At 41.0% G+C, this 24,703-nt stretch overlaps 1 pseudogene; it reads right to left on the minus strand.

Annotated features, from left to right (window-relative positions):
- Positions 1–21,101: 21,101 nt before the first annotated feature.
- LOC113244818 (zinc finger protein 260-like) lies at positions 21,102–23,479 on the minus strand (annotated as a pseudogene).
- Between the last annotated feature and the right edge of the window lie 1,224 nt (positions 23,480–24,703).

The following is a 24,703-nucleotide window of genomic DNA, read 5'->3' on the forward strand; positions in this document are numbered from 1 at the left end:
TATTTATTTATTTGTTTATTTGAGAGAGAACGAGGACATGCAGGGGGAGGGGCAGAGGGAGAGGGAGAGGGAGAAACAGATTCCCTGCTGAGCTGGGAGCCAGCCCAGGGCTCCATTCCAGGACTCCAAGATCATGACCCTAGCCAAAGGCAGACGCTTAACCGACTGAGCCATCCTGCTGTCCCAGGACTCTTTACATTTAAGGTAATTATTGATAAGGTTAGATTTAGGTCTATCATTTTATTATTTGTTTTATGTTGGTCCCTCTGTGCTTTGTTTTTCTATTCCCTCCATCCTGTTTTCTTTGGATTATGTGAATTGTGAGATAGTAAGAAATATCTATTTGGTCTCTGTCTCTAGTTCCTGACGGAGAGCTCCTAAATCCCTTGTAATTTCTTGAGTGACAGGGGTGCTAGAAGCATCTTTTGTTCTAATGTGGTGACTCTTGGTGGGCTTCTAGATAGCTGCAGAATGGGGGCTGGTTACTAGGAAGACCAAACCATGATTAGAATCTTGGAACTTTCAGTCCTACCCTCTCATCCTCCAGGGAGGGGAAAGGGGCTGGAGACTGAATTAAGCATCCATCATGCTTATATGATGAAGCCTCCAAAAAATCCCTAAACTAGGGGGTTTGAGAGTTTCCGGATTAGTGAACTGTTGGGTTTGGCCAGCAAACCCTGAGAGGGCAAATGAAAAGGTTACTCCCAACACCTTAGTAGGAGAAAGGAGAGGGGAGAGGCCTGGGGGCCAGACACTCTAGTGGCAAAAGGCTTTGAGCCAAGATCTGTCTCCACATTTTTGTGAGTTTAATTAACACACCACATACAAGGCAAGGAGTTCATGAAGTATGTGACCAGTACAGGTGCCTGCATTTAAGCATTTACTCTCTGGAAGAGACCCTTGAGCCTCAGTAAGAATCTGGCCTCATTCAGCCAAGAAACTTAAGAGGAGGCCCAGCATTCCTGGCACTCCTCCTCCGCTTTTCAGTGAGTCTCATCCAGGGAGGCATATACAAGTCAGGATTTATCTATCCAGGCACTGTGAATCCCCTCAGTGAACAGATCCAGGTGCTGGGAGGGTAGTATACCCCAACTCCACAGGTACAGAAGCTCTTGTACTCAGGACTCTTATGAACCTTGTCCTGTGTATATCTTCAACTGGCTGTTCATCTGTATCCTTTATAATACCCTTTATAATAAACCTGGAAACATAAGTAACATTTTTTCTGAGTTTTGTGAGCCATTCCAGCAAATTATTGAAACTGAGGGGGTGTATATGGAAACCCTGGACTTTATTAGCCAAGCTGGACAGAAATGTAGGTACCCTGGGGACCCGTTACTTGAAAGTAGTGTCTGAAGTGAGGACACTCTTGTGGGATTCAGCCCTTAAACTTGTGGAGTCTGACACTGACTACCCAGAGTTATTGTCAAGAATTGGACTAAATTATACCAGTTGGTGTCCAGAGTTGGAAAATTGATTGATGTGGGGGGAAAAAGCTCTACACATTTGATGCTAGTTGTATTATGAGTGGAGAAACAGTTTTCCATTAGAATACATTTTAGTGGGGTGACTGGGTGGCTCAGTTGGTTAAGCAACTGCCTTCGGCCCAGGTCATGATCCTGGAGTCCTGGAATTGAGTCCTGCATTGGACTCCCTTGCTCAGCAGGGAGTCTGCTTCTCTCTCTGACCCGCACTCCTCTCATTCTCTCTTTCACTCTCTCTCAAATAAATAAATAAATAAAATCTTTTAAAAAAAGAATACTTTTTAAATTACATTTTAATTTATGTATTGTCTATTTGGCTTTATTTCTTCGTATTTTTAAAAGTGGTTCCTCTAGGGGGTGCCTGGGTGGCACGGCGGTTAAGCGTCTGCCTTCGGCTCAGGGTGTGATCCCAGCGTTCTGGGATCGAGCCCCACATCAGGCTCCTCTGCTATGAGCCTGCTTCTTCCTCTCCCACTCCCCCTGCTTGTGTTCCCTCTCTCGCTGGCTGTCTCTATCTCTGTCAAATAAATAAATAAAATCTTAAAAAAAAAAAATAAAAGTGGTTCCTCTAGATATTAAAACACATATTCCTGTGTTGTCACAGTTTACTAAAAGTTAGTATCTGACAACTTCAGGTATAATGTATAAGCCTTAAAGCCTCCCCACTTCATTCTATAGTTGTCATATGTACTACATCTATATATAATGAAAACCTTACCAGAGAATGTAATACTTTTTGAAGCTATACATATTTTAAATAATTTCAGAAGGGAAAAATAGTCTCATATCTTCCCAGGTATTTACCATTTATGTTGCTTTTTCTTACTTTCTGAAGTTCCAAGTTTCCCCCTTCTTTCATTTCTATCCCACTTTAACAATTTCTTTAGCATTTCTTTTAGAATAAGGTGCTGGTAATGAGTTTTCTTAATGTTCCTTCATCTAAGAATGTCTTTATTTCAATTTATTTCCCCAAAGATATTTTCACTGGTGTTATAGATTGGCACATTTAAAAAAAATTTTTTTATCAGCTCTTTAAACATACTGCTTTCCCGTCTTCTGGTCTTTAAGGTTTCTGATGGGAATCCACAACCATTTGAATCATTGTTCCCCTATTTGTAGTGTGTTCTTTTTCTCTGGCTCCTTTCAAAATATTTTGTTTGTTTAAACAATTTGGTGTGTCTGGGCATGATTTTATTTGTGTTTATCCTGTTTGGGGTTTACTGAGCTCCTTGAACTTTTAAATTTATGTTTTGCACCAAATGTCAGAAAATTTCAGCCATTATTTTTTTCCCTATTTTTTTCTGCATCGATCTCTCCCTCCTCAATTTCTGGAACTCCAATGACACAAATTTTAGAGCATTTGCTGTTGTCCCACAGGTTGCTAAGGACCTGTACTTTTTTTTTTTTCAGTCTTTTTCTCTCTGTTCTTCAGATTGGATACTTTTTTTTTTTTAAAGAATTTATTTGTCAAAGAGCGAGCACAAGCGGGGGAGCAGCAGGCAGAGGAAAAGGAAGAAGCAGGCTCCCCACTGAGCAAGGAGCCCGATGAGGAACTTGATCTCAGGAGATCATGACCTGAGCCAAAGGCAGATGCTTAACTGGCTGAGCCACCCAGGCATCCTAGATTGGATACTTCTTAATGATCTTCAAGTTCAAGTTCACTGACTCTTCTGTTTTCTCCATTCTGCTATTGAGTCCATCTAATTTTTTTTGATTCCAGGTATTATATTTTTCAGTTTTAATATTTCCCTTTGGATCCTTTTATAGTGTTTGTCTTTTTTGAGAACTTCCATATTTCCATTCAATTAAAGAGTCAAATGTAGCATAGTGTTAACTGTAAAGTTTTTGTCTGATAATTTGTCTAATAATTCTAATATTTGAGTCATCTTGACTTTGGTGTCTGTTGATTTTCTTTTCCCTTGATAATTGACCATATTTTCCTGGTTCTTTTTGTATCAAGTAATTTTTGGATTATATCCTGGACATTTTAAATATTATTTTCGGAGACTCTGTATTCTGATATATTTTTTTATTTTTTTAATTTTAGCAGGCAGTATACCCAGTTCGGTTCAGACTGAATGTTCTGTTTAACCCTCTGTGGGTCATGGTTTCAATATCACTTCAATTTTCAAAGGCTTTACTATGCTGCTTTGGGCATGCCCACACATAGGCCACTCTGAGGTTAGTCTAGGACTTGTGTAGTGGTTTATATCACAGCTAACTTCTCAGAGCCTTTATTATGCTTCTTTGAATCTGTTCCATTCTTGTACAGCTTGAGGGTGAGTATGGGTCTCCTACCAGTTCATTCACAGAGTCAGGGGATCCCCTTCTCTGGGTCTCTCATCCAGGATTTTCCCCCCATCAGTGACTTTCAGGGGCCAATTTTGCCAGTCCTCAGGTTAGAAAGAGTGGGTTTCTGTCAAAGTTTTGGTTGTCCCCCCTCCCCCAAGCTGTCACACAACTCACTTTGTGGTGAGATGTCACAAGTAGAGAAGGAAAAAAAATAACATACCCCTTTTGGACCCCATGGGCCTCTTTTCTTAGTTCTGCTGACAGCTACTGTAGTGGCCCTGCAGCCTCAGGATTGGCAGTGCTGGTCTTGGTGCAAAGTCAGTAGAGAAAAAAGAAGAAAAGAGAAAAAAAGAGAGGAAATTTCACCCCACTCCCATTCAGGAGCCTCTTTTTCTAGTCGTCTGCCTAGAGAGAAGGGATTTCTCTTATAGCTTTTGCTGTTTGCACCAATTGTATGTTCTGGGACATGCCCTCCTTCCAGTCAAAGACAGGAGATAAAGAAGAAAAGTAACCCAGGTAACAGACCTCTGTACTGTTCATTCTTCAAGTTTTTATCCGCCCGCCTCCAGGATTATTTACATTTCTGAGTCCTTGGATAGTTGCTTTCGGTATTCAGTCTAGAGTGTTAAGTCATTATTAGATACTCTGTAATGGCTTTATTTCATGTTGGCTGGTAGTGGCAGTCAGCCATCCCTGATGCTTTGATATTGTCTAATTACATGCCTTAGAATGGATCTTTTTCATTCACTGGTGCTTGGTACTCCATGGACTTTCCTCTTATTGACTCATGCCTGTCAATTTTAGGATCTTTTCTTGTACTGATAAGTTTCACTATTTTCTTTCCTCTGTTCCGTCTTCTCAAATTCCTGTTATCCCATTCAGTGGCTAGAAAACTTCTGAAATTCTAATTCTCTTATTCGACTTTCTTTCATTTTTTTTTTTAAAGATTTTATTTATTTATTTGTCAGAGAGAGGCAGCGAGAGAGGGAACACAAGCAGGGGGTGTGGGAGAGGGAGAAGCACGCTTCCCGCTGAGCAGGGAGCCCGATGTGGGGCTCGATCCCAGAACGCTGGGATCATGACCTGAGCAGAAGGCAGATGCTTAACTACTGAGTCACCCAGGCGCCCCATCTTTTTTTTTTTTTTTTTTTCCTTTAAGATTTTATTTTTAAGTCATCTCTACACCCAGCCTGGGGCTCAAACTCACAATCCCGAGATAGAGTCCCCTTCTCCACCTACTGAGCCAGCCAGGCGCCCCTGTTTTATTTCTTCTGATTTTTGACCCACAATTTGAAATGGAGCCTCCGTCATTGCCCCCTACAGGTGTAATGTATCACTATATATGCAGAGTCATAGGGTCTGTCGCTAAGGATCCCACATTCTCCTTTGAATCCCTTTGGCAGCTGCCTCCCTCCACTTCCCATAACCACAGCCTCAGCTCAGAGTTGCAGGGTTTTTCCCCTTGTCTGGGACTACCACATGTCTTCGCAGCGCAATGATTCGAGCCTGGGGGGCGTGAATTGATCCGAGCGGAGGGAAGAGGCTCAGTTGTGGGCGGAGGGGCCCGCTTTGCGCAGGGACAGCCACAGCAACGTGCCAGGTGACGCGGAGAGGAGCTCAGGCCAGGCGGTCGAGGCTGGCACGACTCACGATTACATTTCACAGGGTCCACCGCGCCTCTAGGTGACATCTAGCCCCGGCCTACATTTCCTGGAACCTTCTCCTCCTCGGGGCTACCACGGGCCCCCATTCGTGCTTTGGCTAAATCTCTGGTGCCCAGGGTGAGTGAACTCAGGGTGTCCTGAGGCCGCGCAGTTCAGGGCAACTCCAGTCACCCGGCCGAATCTACGGCCCTGCTTTCGGGGCTTTGGGCTACATTACCTCTGTGCCCAAGCCTACTCTCTGTCGCAGTTCCCTGCCTAGGAGCAGGGCTCCGGCTTCGCGCCTGCGGTGGTCCGTTGTCCTCCGGGGAGCTTCGTTCGTGCAGTTTGAAGCCGGCCGAACCCACCTACCAGAGGCGGTGGGTGAGGGAGCCGGGAGCCCGGGGCGGGGCGTGCGCGAGCGCGCAGGGGTGGGGTGGGGCGCTGGCTGGCTGTGTGATTCTTGCATGATTGTGACTGCAGGATTATGCATGTGACCGTTTGTGACAACGTGGACTGTGTGTGTCTCTTGTCTGTGTTATTGACTGTGTATTGGAGGGATTGTCTTCATATTTGTATTGTCCAGCTAGCGAGAGTGTAGTGGTATGGCTGTATGAATGTGATTGTAGTGACTGCATGTGACCATTTATGTTATTTATTCTGGTAAGGGTTTGAAGGTGAAGGGCAGTGGAGATGGTATGAGCATATCTCCATACTTGGGGTTTGTTTTTGTTTTTTAAGACTTCAAAGTAATCTCTCTACATCTAATGTGGGGTTCGAACTTAAAACGCCAAAACCAAGAGTCGCATGCTCCACTGACTGGGCAAGCCGGGTGCCCCACATTTTTTTTAAAGATTTTATTTTTATAAATCTCCATAATTGTGTCTCTGGGATATATATTGGTTGAATTATGACAGCGTGATTGTGCTTCTGTGGATCTTTGCGAACGTGGGCACCGTCTGTGTGGCTGTATGTCACCATTTGTGTTACTGAATGGGTAGAAATTTGGCTGGGAATGGACTGGGAATGAGGAGGAGGGTGTCCTCATTTCAGTGTTTCTAATGATGGGTTTGTGGCTGTGTGGTGGTGCTTCTGCATCTCTGTGAGGGCGACTTTGAGTGTTACCCTGTGTAACAATGTAAAAGTTTGGCTGTGAGGCGAGTGAATGTGGGAGGTTTCTGTCTTCATTTCAGTGTTTTTGGGATCTCTATTGTCTGTGCAATGGTACATTGGGGGATTTTGAAGACCGTGAGGGAAGTTGTGATCATTTGACCATAGGAATGTAACTGGCAGGGGATAGGTACAGATTCTTATTTGTGTTTCTGGGATTGGTATTAGTGCCAATCCCCTGTTTTTCTCCCGGGCCTGTCCCCTTGCTTCACAACAGTGCCTCTACACCTTCATGTGAGCAGGACCTGTACAGTTTTCTCTTGGCATCTCCAATCCGTATCCTATTAGGAGCTGACACAGATTGGGCATTATGGGAGTGATGTGCACCCTGAGGCTAACTGTGAATGTTAGAGTTTCTAGAAGTTTGTGGGGTCTCTGCTGCTCCTCTGCCCTCTCACCTTATTGTGACAGGAGAGTTTCATAGAAATCACCCCCAAGGAAGAACATGAGCCCAGAGTAAAATTTTCAGGTGAAGAGTCTCCATGCTCTATACCAGGTCTTAGAATGAAACTTAGAGTTGGAGGTTTCCACCAGTTTAACTCTGGAATAGGAGGAGGAGATCCCGTACATCCTCTGAATTGCCCTACCTTGGACCACCTTGTAGAAGAATTTGGCTCTTCTTTAATCCTGGGAGGGCCTCCTTGCCTAGATTCCCTCTGTGGGTCTGTGAGAAGTGGGGAAGGATTGAGGCTGTGATTTTTCTGGGTCACTCTGAGTTACAAGCAGGGGCCCATATTTCATGATTCCTTCCCCTATTTCTGCCCATTTCCAAGAAAGGTGCACAGAGGACAAGGAAAGAAATGATGATCTATAAACTCTACTGTTAGTGGCTCTTTGCTTTTCTGAAGTTGCTTCCTTATTTTTCAGAGCATGAGAGTGTTTGTTTTCCTTCTCCTGAGAATTCTTTTTTTTTTTTAAAGATTTTATTTATTTATTCGACAGAGATAGAGACAGCCAGTGAGAGAGAGAACACAAGCAGGGGGAGTGGGAGAAGAAGCAGGCTCATCATAGCGGAGGAGCCCGATGTGGGGCTTGATCCCATAACGCCGGGATCACGCCCTGAGCCGAAGGCAGACGCTTAACCGCTGTGCCACCCAGGCGCCCCTCTCCTGAGAATTCTTTTTTTTTTTTTTTTAAAGATTTTGTTTATTTTTATTTATTCGACAGAGATAGAGACAGCCAGCGAGAGAGGGAACACAAGCAGGGGGAGTGGGAGAGGAAGAAGCAGGCTCATAGCGGAGGAGCCTGATGTGGGGCTCGATCCCGTAACGCCAGGATCACGCCCTGAGCCGAAAGTAGACGCCCAACCGCTGTGCCACCCAGGCGCCCCTCTCCTGAGAATTCTTAATCAAGATCTATTCAGGAATCTTTTCCCTAGGTGTTCCTGTCTGAGTGAATGATGGGGGCTATGACACTGAGCCTGTGCTGTGCAATGTGGTAGCTACTGGCCACAAGCAGCTATTGAGCACTTGAAATGTAACTGATCAGAATTGAGATGTGCTGTAAGTATAAAATACATTCAGACTTCAAAGACCTAGTAGGAAACAAAGAATGTAAAATATCCTATGAATAATTCTTTTATATTGATTGCATGATGAAATAATATTTGAAAATATTGAATTAAATAAAGTATATTATTAAAATTAATTTTATCTTTTGTTACTTTAAAAAAATGGCTATAAGAAAATTTAACATGTATGGCTTGTATTATGTTTTTATTGGACAGTGATTAGGTGCACCCCAAAAGTCCAGTTCCATCTTATGAGGAAAGAATCTATATTTTCATAATGTCCACCAAAGGGAGTCTAACCTCAAAAGATTTAGAATGATTTGTTTAGAATAAAAAACTATGTAATACCTGGGAATGACCTTTAACTTTGAGTGATTTTACTTCTGGGTATTTATTTCATGGATATACTTAGAGATATGGAGAATTATGTAGTATAAAGACCTAGTCCAGAGTTCACATACAATAATAGATAAATTATGAGTAAATCATTCTGTATCCACATGATGGAATAGCATGGGGCTCGAACTCATGACCCCAAGATCAAGAGTTGCATGTTCCTCCAACTGAGCAACCCAGGTGCCCCTCAATATCTTTTTAAGTGGGAAATAGTATTTAGGAGCCAAAATCCATGAGTTAGAAACCATGAGTTCACACCGATTCCTCTAATTTCATTCTAACACCACAGTATTTATTCTAGTTTTTCCCTTTTCAATATTTGTAACTCCCTTCTCAGACAGTGAGAAACCACAAATCCATACTGATATAAAAAATAAATGAATATATTGAAAATTTGATGAATGGAATATTTACTTACATACTGTTAAACTTTCTTCCTTGGCTAAGTCTGACGGACTCCACCTTAATTGAATGATCTAAGTGAATATCATCAGTAATGGGACAAGTTGTGCGTCATGTGATACAGTACACTGAGGACCTAGTATCCCTTCTGTGACCTTCCCACCAAAGATGTATATTCTGAATCTAATCATGAGGAAGTATCAGGCAATACCAAATTTAGGGTTATTCCACAAAGTAACTGGCCCATAATCTTCAAAACAGTCAAATTCACGGAAGTCAGAGAGTACTGAAGAGGTGATTCAGACAGAATGAACTAAGGAGACGTGACATGAAATTGAAGTCATTTTGCCATGAAGGACGTTATTGGGACAATTGGCAAAATTCACATGGTTTGTTTGAGGATAGGCAATAGTGTATTAATATTCATTTCCTGATTTTGATGGTGATGGTTTATATGAGAAAGTTCTTGTTTGTTAGAAACACACTCTAAAGTATTCAGGTATGAGGCATGTCTTTCCACTGTACTTGCAACTATTCTGTAAGCTTGAGTTTGTTTTTTAAAAATTACAGTAAAATGAAGGCCCAGCCTTCCTCTTTCCAGTTCTGAAGTTTTCTTGCCAGCCATGTTTTAGTTCCTAGTTCTAATTCTCTTTTCCAAGAAGGAAATGTTATTATAAGATGTTAATGGAAAAATCCTTTTTCTTCTTTAGTCCTTCATGGGAGATGAGGAATTCATTTTTTTATGATTTGTTTATTACCAAGCCTATAGTTTGCTTTGTATTTTATAAACATTGTTTTTTGTTTATTTAGAGAGAGAGCACGTGCACGATTGGGGGTGAGGTGGGGTGGGGAGAGGGACAGAGGGAGAGGGAGAGAGAGAATCTTAACCAGACTCCACGTGGAGCCTGATGCAGGACCCAGTCTCATGACTCTGAGATCATGACTTGAACCAAAATCAAGAGCCGGACACTTAACCGACTGAGCCACCCAGGTGACCCTGTTTTTTGTTTATTGAATCTCTACATAGATTTTGTTTGCTTCCAGGCATATAAGGATAATGGGAAAGTCCTACTATGCTTAAGCAACAGAATGTACTCTAATTATCTTACTGTGCTGTATTATAACACAAACTTCTAGCACCAGCCTTTCACCCTTTTTTTCTCTCTCAGTGTCCTTTTATGGTTCTGATTCTTCCATCTTAAAATACTTCCTTTAATTTCACTAGTACTACATGGATTTGTTTCTCCAGAGATTGGTGATATTCAGGGGTATGGCTGTAGACTTTTCTCAGGAAGAGTGGGAATGCCTGGACCCTGCTCAGAAGGATTTGTACAGAGATGTGATGTTACAGAACTATAGCAGTCCGATTTCAGTGGGTAAGCTTATCCGTCTCCAAATATTTCTGGAATTTCTTCTTATTCGTGCATTTGTGGATTATCTTTCATGTGCATAGCAGAATTTCTCTTCTTTTCTTTCTTTCTTTCTTTCTTTCTTTCTTTCTTTCTTTCTTTCTTTCTTTCTTTCTTTCTTCCTTCCTTCCTTCCTTCTTTCTCTTTCTTTCTTTCTTTCTTTCTTTCTTTCTTTCTTTCTTTCTTTCTTTCTTTTTTTCTTTCTTTTTCTCCTATTTTCTTAAGGTGGTAGTTTGTGCTTTGTGGGTTTGAGAATGAGTGGCTCCTTTGGGCAATTTCATCTTATCTTCAGAAAATCTTTCCTCCCACCCACCATTTTTCTAATCCTATCTGGAATTACCTCTTTTCCTTCATTTCTAAGCAACTGGATTTGAATTCTGGAATCTCTACAGCTTGGTCAAGTCCCATTTCTTTTCTTCCTTCCTTCCTTCCTTCCTTCCTTCCTTTCTTTCTTTCTTTCTTTCTTTCTTTCTTTCTTTCTTTCTTTCTTTCTTTCTTTCTTTCTTTCTTTCTGTGTAGTGAATGTTCCATTTCTAACCAGATGCAATCTCCTTATGCGAACAAGGGAAAGAGCCGTGGATGATTGGAAGTGATAGGACTGTGCCCAAACAAGGGTTGATCAGGTTGGGGAAAGCCCCAGAAACAACCTTGAGATCTTTGATGGGAAGCTCTCCTCAAAGGCCGTGGCCTATGGAGAAAGTCCTGGGACATCAGGAGGAGATAAGATCTTTTCAGCATGTCCCCTTTGTGTTCCCCATGACTATTCTCTGTGCTACCCTTATCTGTTTCTCTCTAATTTCAAAAAGGGAGGTGCCCTTGTTCTTCCCCAATGGACATCCTTTTCCAGTCCTTAAGTTCTTGTTCATTTTGCAAACGCTCTTTTGCATTTATTTATACTTGAGTGTTCTCATCCCTCTCACATATCTACTTTTTGTTTTTATTTTCATTTTTCTAAAGATTTTATTTACTTATTTGAGAGAGACAGAGCATGAGAAGGAGGAGGATCAGAGGGAGAAGCAGACTCCCTGCTGAGCAGGGAGCCTGACATGGGACTTGATCCTCCAGGATCATGACCTGAGCTGAAGGCAGTCGCTTAACCAACTGAGCCATCCAGGCGCCCAAATATCTACTTTTTAAAAACACTTCTGATCATTTTTTGTACTGTTCAACAGCTTATTCATTTCTGGGTTTTTTTTTTGTGAATTAATTTTGATGCAGCAATCTATGCATTCATTTATTCACTCATTTTTAAAGTATCCATTTATTGATTTTTAATTTATAATCATCTTTTATTATGTTATGCTAGTCACCATACATTACATCCCACGTTTTTGATGTAAAGTTCCATGATTCATTACTTGCGTATAACACCCAGTGCACCATGCAATACGTGCCCTCCTTACTACCCACCACCAGCCTATCCCATTCCCCCACATCCCCTCCACTCTGAAGCCCTCAGTTTGTTTCTCGGAGTCCATAGTCTCTCATGCTTCATTCCCACTTCTGTTTACCCCCCCTTCCTTCTTCCCTTTCTTCTCCTACCGATCTTCCTACTTCTTATGTTCCACAAATGAGTGAAACCACATGATAATTGTTTTTCTCTGTTTGACTTATTTTGCTTAGCATTATCTCCTCCAGTCCTGTCCATGTTGCTGCAAATGTTGTGAAATCGTTCTTTTTGATGGCTGAGTAATATTCCATTGTGTATATGGACCACAACTTCTTAATCCAGTCATCTGTTGAAGGGCATCTCGGTTCCTTCCACGATTTAGCTATTGTGGACAATGCTGCTATGAACATTGGGGTGCATATGGCCCTTCTCTTCACTACGTCTGTATCTTTGGGGTAAATACCCAGTAGTGCAATGGCTGGGTCATAGGGTAGCTCAATTTTTAACTTTTTAAGGGACCTCCACACTGTTTTCCAGAGTGGCTGTACCAACTTGCATTCCCCCCAACAATATAAGAGGGATCCCCTTTCTCCACAGCCTCTCCAACATTTGTTGTTTCCTGCCTTGTCAATTTTTGCCATTCTAACTGGTGTAAGGTGGTATCTCAAGGTGGTTTTGATTTGAATTTCCCTGATGGCTAAAGATTTTGTACATTTTTTCATGTGTCCGGTAGCCATTTGTGTGTCTTCATTAGAAAAGTGTCTGTTCATATCTTCTGCCCATTTTATGATTTGCTTATTTGTTTCCCATGTATTGAGTTTGAGAAGTTCTTTGTAGATCTTGGATACTAGTTTTTTTTTCTTATAATAATATTTTTTATTATATTATGTTAGTCACCGTACAGTATATCCCTGGTTTTTGATGTAAAGTTCGATGATTCATTAGTTGTGTATAACGCCCAGTGCACCATGCAGTAAGTGCCCTCCTTACTACCCATCACCAGCCTATCCCATTCCCCCACCCCCGTCCCCTCTGAAGCCCTCAGTTTGTTTCTTAGAGTCCATAGTCTCTCATGCTTCATTCCACATTCTGATTACCCCCCCTTTCTTTATCCCTTTCCTCTCTTACCGATCTTCCCAGTTCTTATGTTCCATAGACGAGAGAAACCGTATGATAATTGTCTTTCTCTGCTTGACTTATTTCACTAAGCATTATCTCCTCCAGTGCCGTCCATGTTGTAGCAAATGTTGAGAACTCGTTCTTTTTGATAGCTGAGTAATATTCCATTGTATATATGGACCACAACTTCTTAATCCAGTCATCTGTTGAAGGGCATCTCGGTTCCTTCCACGATTTAGCTATTGTGGACAATGCTGCTATGAACATGGGGGTGCATATGGCCCTTCTCTTCACTACGTCTGTATCTTTGGGTAAATACCCAGTAGTGCAATGGCTGGATCATAGTGTAGCTCAATTTTTAATTTTTTAAGGTACCTCCACACTGTTTTCCAGAGTGGCTGTACCAACTTGCATTCCCACCAACAATGTAGGAGGGATCCCCTTTCTCCACAGCCTCTCCAACAATTGTTGTTTCTTGCCTTGTCAATTTTTGCCATTCTAACTGGCGTAAGGTGGTATCTTAGTGTGGTTTTGATTTGAATTTCCCTGATGGCTGATGACTTTGAACATTTTTTCATGTGTCTGTTAGCCATTTGTATGTCTTCATTGGAAAAGTGTCTGTTCATGTCTTCTGCCCATTTTATGATTTGTTTATTTGTTTCTCACGTATTGAGTTTGAGAAGTTCTTTGTAGATCTTGGATACCAGTCTTTTATCTGTAGCATCATTTGCAAATATATTCTCCCATTCCCTGGGCTGCCTCTTAGTTTTTTTGACTGTTTCCTTGGCTGTGCAGAAGCTTTTTATCTTGATGAAGTCCCACAAGTTCATTTTATCTTTTGTTTCTCTTGCCTTTGGAGATGTGTCATGAAAAAGGTTACTGTGGCCGATGTCGTAGAGGTTGCTGCCTATGCTCTCCTTTAGGATTTTGATGGATTCCTGTCTCACATCGAGGTCTTTCATCCATTTAGAGTATCTTTGTGTATGGTGTGAGAGAGTGGTCAAGTTTCATTCTTTTCCATGTAGCTGACCAATTTTCCCAGCACCATTTATTGAAGAGACGGTCCTTTTTCCCCTGTTTGTTTTTTCCTGCTTTATCAAAGATTAGTTGTCCAAAGAGCCGAGGGTCCATTTCTGGGTTCTCTATTCTGTTCCATTGGTCTATGTGTCTGTTTTTGTGCCAGTACCATGCTGTCTTTGTGATCACAGCTTTGTAGTACAGCTCGAAATCCGGCAACGTGATGCCCCCAGCTTTGTTTTTCCTTTTCAACAATTCCTTGGTGATTCGGGGCCTTTTCTGGTTCCACACAAATTTAAGGACTATTTGTTCCAGTTCTTTAAAAAATGTCATCAGTATTTTGATTGGGATGGCATTGAAAGTGTAGATTGCTCTGGGTAGAATAGACATTTTAACTATGTTAATTCTTCCGACCCATGAGCATGGAATATTTTTCCATCTTTTTGTGTCTTCTTCAATGTCTTTCAAGAGTGATTTGTAGTTTCTAGAATATAGGTCCTTTACGTCTCTGGTTAAGTTAATTCCGAGATAACGTATGATTTTTGGTGCTATTGTAAATGGAATGGATTCCCTAATTTCTCTTTCTTCAGTCTCATTGTTCGTGTATAGAAATGCAACTGATTTCTGAGCATTGGTTTTGTATTCCACCACATTACTGAATTGCTCTATAACTTCTAGTAGTTTGGGGGTGGATTCTTTAGGGTTTCCATATAGAGTATCATGTCATCTGTGAAGAGAGACAGTTCAACTTCTTCTTTGCCAATTTGGATACCTTTTATCCCTTTTTGTTGTCTGATTGCTGTTGCAAGGACTTCTAGTACTATGTTGAATAATAATGGCAAGAGTGGGCATCCTTGTTGTGTTCTTGATCTTAGGGAAAGGCTTTCAGCTTTTCCCTGTTGAGAATGATATCCGCTGTAGGCTTTTCATAGATGGTTTTTATGAGATTGAAGATTGTGCCCTCTATCCCTACACTCTGAAGGGTTTTAATCAGAAAAGGATGCTGTATTTTGTCAAATGCTTTTTCTGCATCAATTGAGAGGATCATATCATTCTTGACTCTTCTTGTTGATATGATCTATCACATTGATCAATTTGCGAATGTTGAACCACCCTTGCATTCCAGGGATGAATCCCACTTGGTCGTGATGGATAATTCTTTTAATGTACTGTTGGATCCTATTAGCTAGGATGTTGTTGAGAATTTTGGCGTCCATATTCATCAGGGATATCGGTCTGTAATTCTCGTTTTTGATGGGGTCTTTGCCTGGTTTGGGGATCAAGGTAATACTGGACTCATAGAATGAGTTTGGTAGTTTTACTTCTGTTTCTATTTTTTGAAGCAGCTTCAGGAGAATAGGTATTATTTCTTCTTTGAATGTTGGTAGAATTCCCCGGGAAATCTGTCAGGCCCTGGACTCTTGTTTTTGGGGAGGTTTTTGATCACTGCTTCAATCTCTTCATAATTAATCGGTCTGTTTAAATAATCAATTTCTTCCTTTTTCAGTCTTTGTAGTTTATAGGTTTCCAGGAAGGCATCCATTTCTTCCAGGTTGTTTAATTTATTGGCATATAGTTGTTGCTAATAGTTTCTAATGATCCTTCCTATTTCATTGGTGTTGGTTGTGATCTCTCCCCTTTCATTCATAATTTTATTAATTTGGGTCCTTTTTCTGTTCTTTTGAATAAGTCTGGCCAGTGGCTTATCGATCTTATTTATTCTTTCAAAGAACCAGCTTCTAGTTCTGTTGATCTGCTCTACTGTGCTCCTGGTTTCTGATTCATTGATCTCTGCTCTAGTCTTGATCACCTGCCTTCTCGTGCGTGGGTTAGGCCTGTTCTTCTGTTCCAGCTCCAGGTTCTTGAGGTGAGAATATAAAAACTGCATGTTAGATTTTTCTATTCTTTTGAGTGCGGCTTGGATGGCTATGTATTTTCCCCTTAGGACTGCCTTTGCAGTGTCCCATAGGTTTTGGAGTGTTGTGTTTTCATTCTCATTGGTCTCCAAAAATTGTTTAAACTGATTTTTAATTTCCTGGTTTACCCAATCATTCTTGAGCAGGATGGTTCTTAGTTTCCAAGTGTTTGAGTTTCTTCCAAATTTGTCCTTGTGATTGAGTTCCAGTTTCAAAGCATTGTGGTCTGAGAATATTCAGGGAATAATCTCAGTCTTTTGGTATCAGTTGAGACCTGTTTTGTGACCCAGTATATGGTCTATTCTGGAGAAAGTTCCATGTGCATTCAAAAAGAATGAGTATTCTGTTGTTCTGGGGTTTGGTGTTCTGTATATACCTATGAGGTCCATCTGGTCCACTATGTCATTCAAAGCTCTTGTTTCTTTGTTGATTTTCTGCTTAGGTGATCTGTCTATTGCTGAGAGTGGAGTGTTGAGGTCCCCTACTGTTAATGTATTTTTATCTATATGTCTCTTTATTGTGGTTAAGAGTTGGCTTGTGTATCTAGCTGCTCCCCTGTTGGGAGCAAGATATTTATAATTGTCATATCCACTTGTTGGATACATCCTCTAAGAATAATATAGTGTTCTTCTGTATCTCTAACAACAGTCTTTAGTTTAAAATCTAATCTGTCTGATATGAGAATTGCTACCCCAGCTTTCTTTTGAGGTCCATTGGCATGAAAAATGGTTTTCCATCCCTTCACTTTCAGTCTGGATGTATCTTTATGTTCAAAATGTGTCTCTTGTAGACAGCAAATAGATGGGTCATGTCTTTTTATCCAATCTGCAACCCTGTGGCATTTTATGGGAGCATTTAGGGCATTCACATTGAGAGTGATTATTGAGAGATATGATTTTAATGATGTCATGTTACCTGTGAAGTCTTTGTTTCTATTGATTGTAAATTTCTGTTCTGCATCACTCTTGGGGCTTTTTTACTTTTATAGAACCCCCCTTAATATCTCATGTAGGGCTGGTTTGGTGGTTACAAATTCCTTCAGTTTCTGCCAATCCTGGAAGGTCCTTATCTCTCCATCAATTCTGAATGACAGCCTTGCTGGATAAAGGATCCTTGGCTGCATATACTTCTCAGATAGAACTTTGAAAATATCCTGCCAACCCTTCCTAGCCTGCCAGGTCTCTGTAGACAGGTCTGACGTTATTCTGATATTTTTCCCTCTGTACATAAGGATTTTCTTCCCCCTGGCCGCTTTCAATACTGTATCCTTGGATCTAATATTTGCGAAATGCACTATGACGTGATGTGGTGTAGGTCTGTTCTCATTGACCTTGGGAGGGGTCCTGTCTGCCTCTTGGACATGAATGCTTATTTCCTTTGCCAGATTAGGGAAGTTCTCAGCTACAATTTGTTCAAATATCTCTTCTGGACCCCTCTCTTTTTCCACCCCCTTGGGGATGCCAATGATTCTGACATTGGAACATTTCATTGAGTCAGTAATCTCCCGTAATCTACATTCTTGAGATTGGAATTTTTTGAGCCAAGTTTCTGTTTTAACTTTCTCTTCTACCATCCCATCCTCCAGTTCACTAATTCGTTCTTCTGCCTCATTTACTCTGGCCCTCAGAGCGTCTAGTTTAGATGCATTTGAGTCATAGCATTTTTAATTTCTGCCAGAGTCACTCTCATTTCTGTCCTTAAGAGATTCTATATTCTCGTTAATGTTTTTGTTAATATTTTTTTTCAATCCTATATATCATCTTGGCCATTTTTACTCTGAACTCCATTTCTGGCTATTTCCATATCCATCAGTTCTGTGGCAGAGGCCACAGACTCATTATCTTTTCTTTGCTGGGGGGGATTTCTCCTCCTCGTCATTCTGATGAGGAGAGGTTGTGGGGATGTCCAGAGCCCAAATTATTGACCAGGACCCAGGCAGTGTGCACTTGTTTTATAGGGACCTTAGGGATGTGGGCTTCTTGATGAAAAAGGGATGTGGGCTTCTGAAAAAGTCTGCCTTCTTGGGGGTGGGGGCTCCCACGCTGATACTCAGGCAACCCTGTTTGGGTAGAGTCGCCATGACCCCTGCGAAGGGCGATGGGGATTGGCACAATGTGAGCTGGTATTTCCGGGCTTTTGTTCTTTGGCGGCTTTCCCTGGTGGTTTTCTGTGACTCTTCTGAGAGTCAGAGCAGCAGTGGCCATATCCTAGCCTCTGTCTCAGAACAGAGAGATCGCAGTCCGCTCTCCACTGAGCTCTCTTGGCCACTTTAAATCTGTTTCTGTTGGTGCTGCTAAAAACCCTACAGCGTCCCGTGTTGTGCGCCCCACAGCCACTCTCCCAACCCTCACTTCCAGGACTGGCGCATCTCTGTCCTTTGTGCTTCTAACACTGCCAGCCGCCTCTGGTTCTTGAGCGCGCTCCCGAGCTCCCTGTTTCAGTGTGGTTTGCGCGCGCTCCCGAGCTCTCAGTTTCAGTCTAGTTCGAGTGTGCGCTCCGGAGCGCCGGTTTTCAGTCTGGTCATGCACACGGTCCCAAGATCCTGGTATCAGTCCGGTTCTAGTGAGCACTCTGGAGCTCCGGTATTCAGTCTGGTCGCACGCTAGTTCCCAGGCTCATGGTCTCAGTCTGCTCTCTCGCGGGTGCCCGTCCGTGAGTCCGCCCGCTCCCCGGTGCAAGTGGCTACTGCTTCCTGGAGCCCAAGTGCATCGGCTCCCTCCCCCTTCCATTTATCTTCCGATATCTGTGCACGGTTTCATGGCTCCCCGCTTCATACCTCAATACTCAGTGCTGGAGATGTTCATTTGTAGAGATCCAGATGTATCTTCCTGCATCTCAGGCTGATTCCGTGGGTTTTCAGGATGGTCTGGTACATATCCAGCTCGACTCAGGGAACCAGCTGAAAAAGGGGTCCCCTACTCCTCCGCCATCTTTTCTCCTCCTTGCAGAAAGTGGTCACTTTTCTGTTCATAGAGTTTCTGTTACTCTTTTCTTCATTTTCCAGTTCCGTTCATAGGTATTCAGAATGGTTTGGTAGCTCTCTAGCTGAGTTCCTGGGACCAGACGAACTTTAGGTCTCCTGTTCCTCTTGCCATCTTGGAACTGACCCATTTATTGATTTTTCTAATTCATGAAAGTTTCTTCTAGGGTCTTGTGTGAGAAGAAGTAAAGCATAGTGAGTAAGAACCAGGCTGCTGGGGTTTGATTTCTAGCTCTATCATTTGCTAACTTACCTTGGACAATTTGCCTCAGTTTCCTTATCTGGAAAATTGTGGTTATGATAATACTTGCATCATAAGGATTCAATGAGTTAATATAGAAAGAGTATTTGAAAATTTTTGTATTTTGTATTTTATTTATTCATTTTTTAAAAGATTTTATTTATTTATTTATCGAGAATGAGCACATGAGTGGGGGCGGGGCAGAGGAGGGGAGAGAGCATGTCAAGCAGACTCTGTGCTGAGTGCAGGGCTTGATCTCGTGACCCTGAGATCATGATATAAGCCAAAATCAAGAGTCGGACACTTAACCAACTGAGCTACCCAGTTGCCTCTCTGATTTCATTTTTAATAAATTAGTTAAGTAATTTAATTTTACACAGTAAGCAGTTAGATGTTTTCAGAAACATGTTCTATTAGAAAACTTCTTTTTCTCCTCTACTAAATAACAAAACTGCCTATAATTGAATCAAACAATTTTGAGTAACTACCAAAACTTCACAATTATAAGAAGCATTGGTATTACCTATAACTTAATTTTTAAAAAATTGGCACTTCTTGGGGTGCCTGGGTGGCTCAGTTGGTTGAGCGTCTGCCTTCAGCTCAGGTCATGATCCCAGAGTCCTGGGATGAGTCCCGCACCAGGCTCCCTGCTCAGCGGGGAGTCTGCTTCTCCCTCTCCCTCTGCCTGCCACTCCGTCTGCTTGTGCTGTCTCTGTCAAATAAAGAAAATCTTTAAAAAAACCCTGACACTTCAAAAACCATATCATTGATTGCAAAGACAAATTCTTTCAGGATTTAGAAGAAAGGGACAAAAGAAAACCTGTGGATACATAGGCATGAGAAATGCAAATATAATCAGAGTTGTAAATCTTAGAGTTTTTTAGAGAACAAAACACAACAAAGAAATGGTTTGGTGTAAAAATTGTGAATCAAAACATGATACTCATTTTCTGAGCATTTAATCATCATTAAATATAAATGATAATATAATTTAAATTCTTTGGGGTCACTAAACAAATACATGGTATGAATCTTCTTCCACCCCAACTAACATCACCACAATCCACCACTGTGTTAGACGAGTTTTGGAAAATCAGAATTCTGTCAACCACAGCTCGTGTGAATGCTAGTCTATCCATCTGTCCCTCTGCTCCCCTTTGACATATTGCTAGTTAGAAGATGAATGTGTGGAATGGTCTTTGAGGGGGGCTGCAGGCTCCCTGGATTTCTTGAACAGAGCCCTCTGCCACTCCAGTGCTTGGCTGAGTTCCTCCTGTGGCCACACCAGGGCATGGCAATACGTGGTGATAAACTCCTTGCACAATTAAGTGTGAGTAGGGAGGAAGGAAGAGGTGCTTGACCAAAGAAGTTCTGGGAAAGTGTTGTGTGGAGGAGGTGGCCTGAGAGGTCTGCTTTCTTTCTATGACAGAGCAGGAAGCTGCCTGTGTATCAAGGCCACGGCACAGCCAGAAGCCAGAACCACTTAATAAGAACTGGTATTACTGGTATTTACTTATTTACTTAAAAAAAAAGACTTATTTGAGAGAGAGAGAGAGCATGAGTGGGGGAAGGGACACAGAGACAAGCAGACTCCCCACTGAGCGTGGAACCAATGCAGTGGGGCTCAATCCCAGGACCCTGAGACCCTGACCTGAGCTGAAGGCAGATGCTTAACCTACTAAACTGCCCAGCACCCCGCCTCATGCTTTTTTTTTTTTTTTTAAGATTTTATTTATTTAGTTGAGAGCGGGTGAGTGAGAGAGCACGATCCAGGGGGAGAGGCAGAGGGAGAGAGAGAAGGAGGCTCCCCACTGAGCAGGGAGCCTGCTGCGGGGCTCAATCCCAGGACCTTGGGATCATGACCTGAGCCGAGGATAGATGCTTAACTGACTGAGTCACCCAGGCGCCCCCCCCCTCCAATTCTTTCAAAGCTTATTGTTTGTGGTGCTCAATAAACTTAGCAGCTTATAAAAACTTCTCAAAAAATATACCTTTAGTATCTGATTGGAAATGGAGACCACTGTTACATTATTTCTATTGGTCATATAAATCCACCTTTTCAACTATGAAAAACTTTACAAACACAAAAAATAGTAAGACAAATATGTGAATCACCACCATATAAAAGTAAAATATTTTATTTTTCTTTGTAGTTTTTAAATAACATATACATATTTAGATATGAAGCCAAAATCTCTGTTAACCATCACCCCTATCCCATTCTTCTCCTTCCTTGTCCCCAAAGGCAATCACCATCATGAACTTAGCATATAATCATCCAAACCTTTTTTATACTTCTCCATACATATCTATACCCATAACCAATATACAATCTAATGTTGTTTTATTCCAATTAGAGATATTATTATATTATGTGCATCCTCTGCCCCTTGATTTGTTTTTCACTCAAGATCATGGTTTTTAGGTTTTCCTTATTTATACATTGTGGTAAATTGCTGTACATTTTTCCATCATATAAATATAACACATTTTATTCAACCTTTTACCTAATGACAGGCATTTCAAATTCCTCTCACTCCCAATATTTGGCTGCTAGAAATCATGCTAATAGTTTCTGCTGCTAGAAATCACACTGCAAAGAACATTATGGTATACATCTCTCTGTATTGTATTGGAGTTTCTCCAAGGCATAATACTAAAAAAAGAAATTCTAGGGTGTTTTGAGGTATAGTTCAGGAAAATCTATTCAGGTATACTAAGTCGTCTTCCTAAATTTTTATTTATTTTTTCACAGTCGATTTTCCTTTTTTCAATGTAAGATATAAGGTAGGAATCTCTCTTTCTACAGAGAAAAGCACTAATCACCCAAAACATTGTTTAATTAGGTCATAATTTCTTTACAGAATTTATCTTTATCTGGGCTTCATATTCCATTCTATTAACCTAATATCTATTAATGCATGTCACAAAGTTTTAATAATAACTATATAAAAATTATATCATCTGAAAATATGTATTCCTTTTCAATCCTTATACTTCTTCATTTTATTGCATTGGCTCTGGTCTCTAGGATTATATTGACTTCTTGTGGTGATATCAGGCATCCATCCATGTCTTGTCTCTGACTTTAATGGGAATGTTTCCAAAGGTTCAGCATTAACTATGATGTTTACTGAAAATTTTGTTGGACTCAGGCTTTTCATTATATTAATGTTTCTCCTCATAGGAATGTTCTGATATCTTGTATTTTGAGCTCCTCCTAAAGGCTTTCCTACATTCGTAATGTTTTACCCCATGATGAATTCTCTGATGTGTAGGAGGTGTAAGTTCCTACTGAAAGCTTTGCTATCAAGGCATTCATATTATCTTTAATGAGTATGAATTTTCTGATGCCTAACGTGGTGTGACTTCTGGCTGAATGCTTTCCCACGATTGCTATACTGGTAAGGCTTCTCACCTGTATGTGTTCTCACATGTAAAGCAAGAGTTGAGAATTGAGAGAAAGCTTTCCTGCACTGATTACATCCATAGAGTTTTTCACCTGTATTACTTCTCATGTACAGTAAGAGATGAGCTTTGTGAGAAGCTGTTCCCACATACCTCACATTCATAAGGCTTATCACCTGTGTGAATTCTCACATGTAAAATAAGCGATGTAATTTGAGAGGATTTTCCACATTTATTATACTCAACGAATTTCTCTCTTATATGAATTTTGTGGTGTTTAATGAGGTATTGCTTCTGGCTAAAGGCTGTTCCGCATTCCTTACATTTAAAAGGTTTTTCTCCAATATGAATTTCCTCATGCTTTGTGAGATTCGATTTGCTGCTGAAGGTTTTCCCACATTCTTTACATGTATAGGTTTTTTCTCCAGTATGCATTTTCTAGTGTTTAATGAGGCTTGACTTCTGAATAAAAGCTTTCTCACAGTCAATACATCCAAATGGTTTCTCACTAGTATGAATTTTCTGATGGGTAGTGAGATTGTCTTTCTGATTAAAGGATTTTCCATATTCCTTACATTTGTAGGATTTCTCTCCAGAGTGAGCAACATGATGCTTGTTGGTGAGGTATTGCTTCTGACCAAGGTCTTTTCCACATTGATTACATTCAAAGGGTTTCTATTCCAAATGAATTTTCTCATGGTCAGTGATATTTGGTTTGTGGCTAGGGGCTTTCCCACATTTCTTACATGAATAAGATTTCTTTCCAATAGGAATTTTCTGGTGACTTATAAGGTTTAACATCTGAATGTAAGCTTTCTCACATTCATAAGGTTTAACTTTTCTCATGTTCTATGAAGTTGTGCTTCTGATAAAACAGTTCTCCGAACTTGTTATAGTCACCGAGTTTCTCCACAGTTTGAATTTTCTCATATTCTTCCAGTTTGAGTAACTGGCTAAAGGTTTTCTAATAGCCTTACATGTACAGGTTTCCTTTGCTGCATTATTTCTCTAGTGACTAATAAGATGTGAACATAAGCTCTCACATGGAGAAAGTTAGTTCATATGGTTTCTTTCCACAGTGTATTCTCAGATATTTGGTGAAATTTATTTGTGAATCCCTGTTAATACAGATTTCAATTAGTAAGGGTTACTGCAAAATAGGATGATTTATAATATACTTACACTATTCATAGCATTTTTTTTCTTACAGGGATTCTTTCATAATATGTTAAGTCTAAATTAAGCTTTCAACTCTCAAATAAATAGATTAAAAAATCTTAAGAAAAAAAAAAGGAAAAGCAGATGGCAGGGAAAGGCACCAAATTGAAATCAGGGGAATTATTATTATTATTATTATTATTATTATTATTATTATTTTTAGAAAGTGCATATGAGTGGGGGAGGGGGCAGAGGAAGAGAGGCAGAGGAAGAGAATCTTTTTTTTTTTTAAGATTTATTTATTTGAGAGAGATATATAGAGAGAGCACAAGTAGGGGGAGGGGCAGAGGGAGAGGAAGAAGCAGACTTCCCCCTGAGCAGGGAGCTCGATGCAGGACTGGATCCCAGGACCCTGGTACCATGACCTGAGCCGAAGGCAGATGCTTAACTGAGTCCTCTGGGTGCTGGGAAGAGAGAGAATCTTAAGCAGGCTCCACACTGAGCCAACTATGGGGCTCTATCTCATGACCCTGAGATTGTGACCTGAGCCTAAATCAAGAGTTGGATGCTTAACCAACTGAGCCACCCAGGCACCCTGAATCAGGGGGTTTAAATAAATGGTGGGCCCTCATTACTGCTGGACCTCCAAAATTCTGGTATTCAAGAGATGAGAAGACTCTTCTCTGGAGAAATGGAACAGCCCAGGAGAAAACCTGTAATACTAACATTTTGAGGCTGACAAAGAAATGTCTGAATTCTTGACTAATAGTTCTGTAATGAAGCTCGAAAGTTGACAAGTCCTCATCATATATAGATTTTACGGTCATCTTTTTTTTTTTTTTTTAAGATTTTATTTATTTATTTGACAGAGACAGACAGCCAGTGAGAGAGGGAACACAAGCAGGGGGAGTGGGAGAGGAAGAAGCAGGCTCCTAGCGGAAGATCCTGATGTGGGGCTCGATCCCAGAAAGCCGGGATCTCGCCCTGAGCCGAAGGCAGACGCTTAACGACTGCGCCACCCAGGCACCCCTACGGTCATCTTTTTAGTGCATTATTAAGAAAAGATGAAAGGACAGCTATTAATCTGTAAATTAGGGAAAATGTAACATGTTAATTTAAATCGTGATATGAAAGACAAATGAAAACAATGAAAAAAAGAATTGCCATGGAA

Source organism: Ursus arctos, unplaced genomic scaffold (assembly GCF_023065955.2).
Source record: "Ursus arctos isolate Adak ecotype North America unplaced genomic scaffold, UrsArc2.0 scaffold_19, whole genome shotgun sequence".
NCBI lineage: Eukaryota > Metazoa > Chordata > Mammalia > Carnivora > Ursidae > Ursus > Ursus arctos.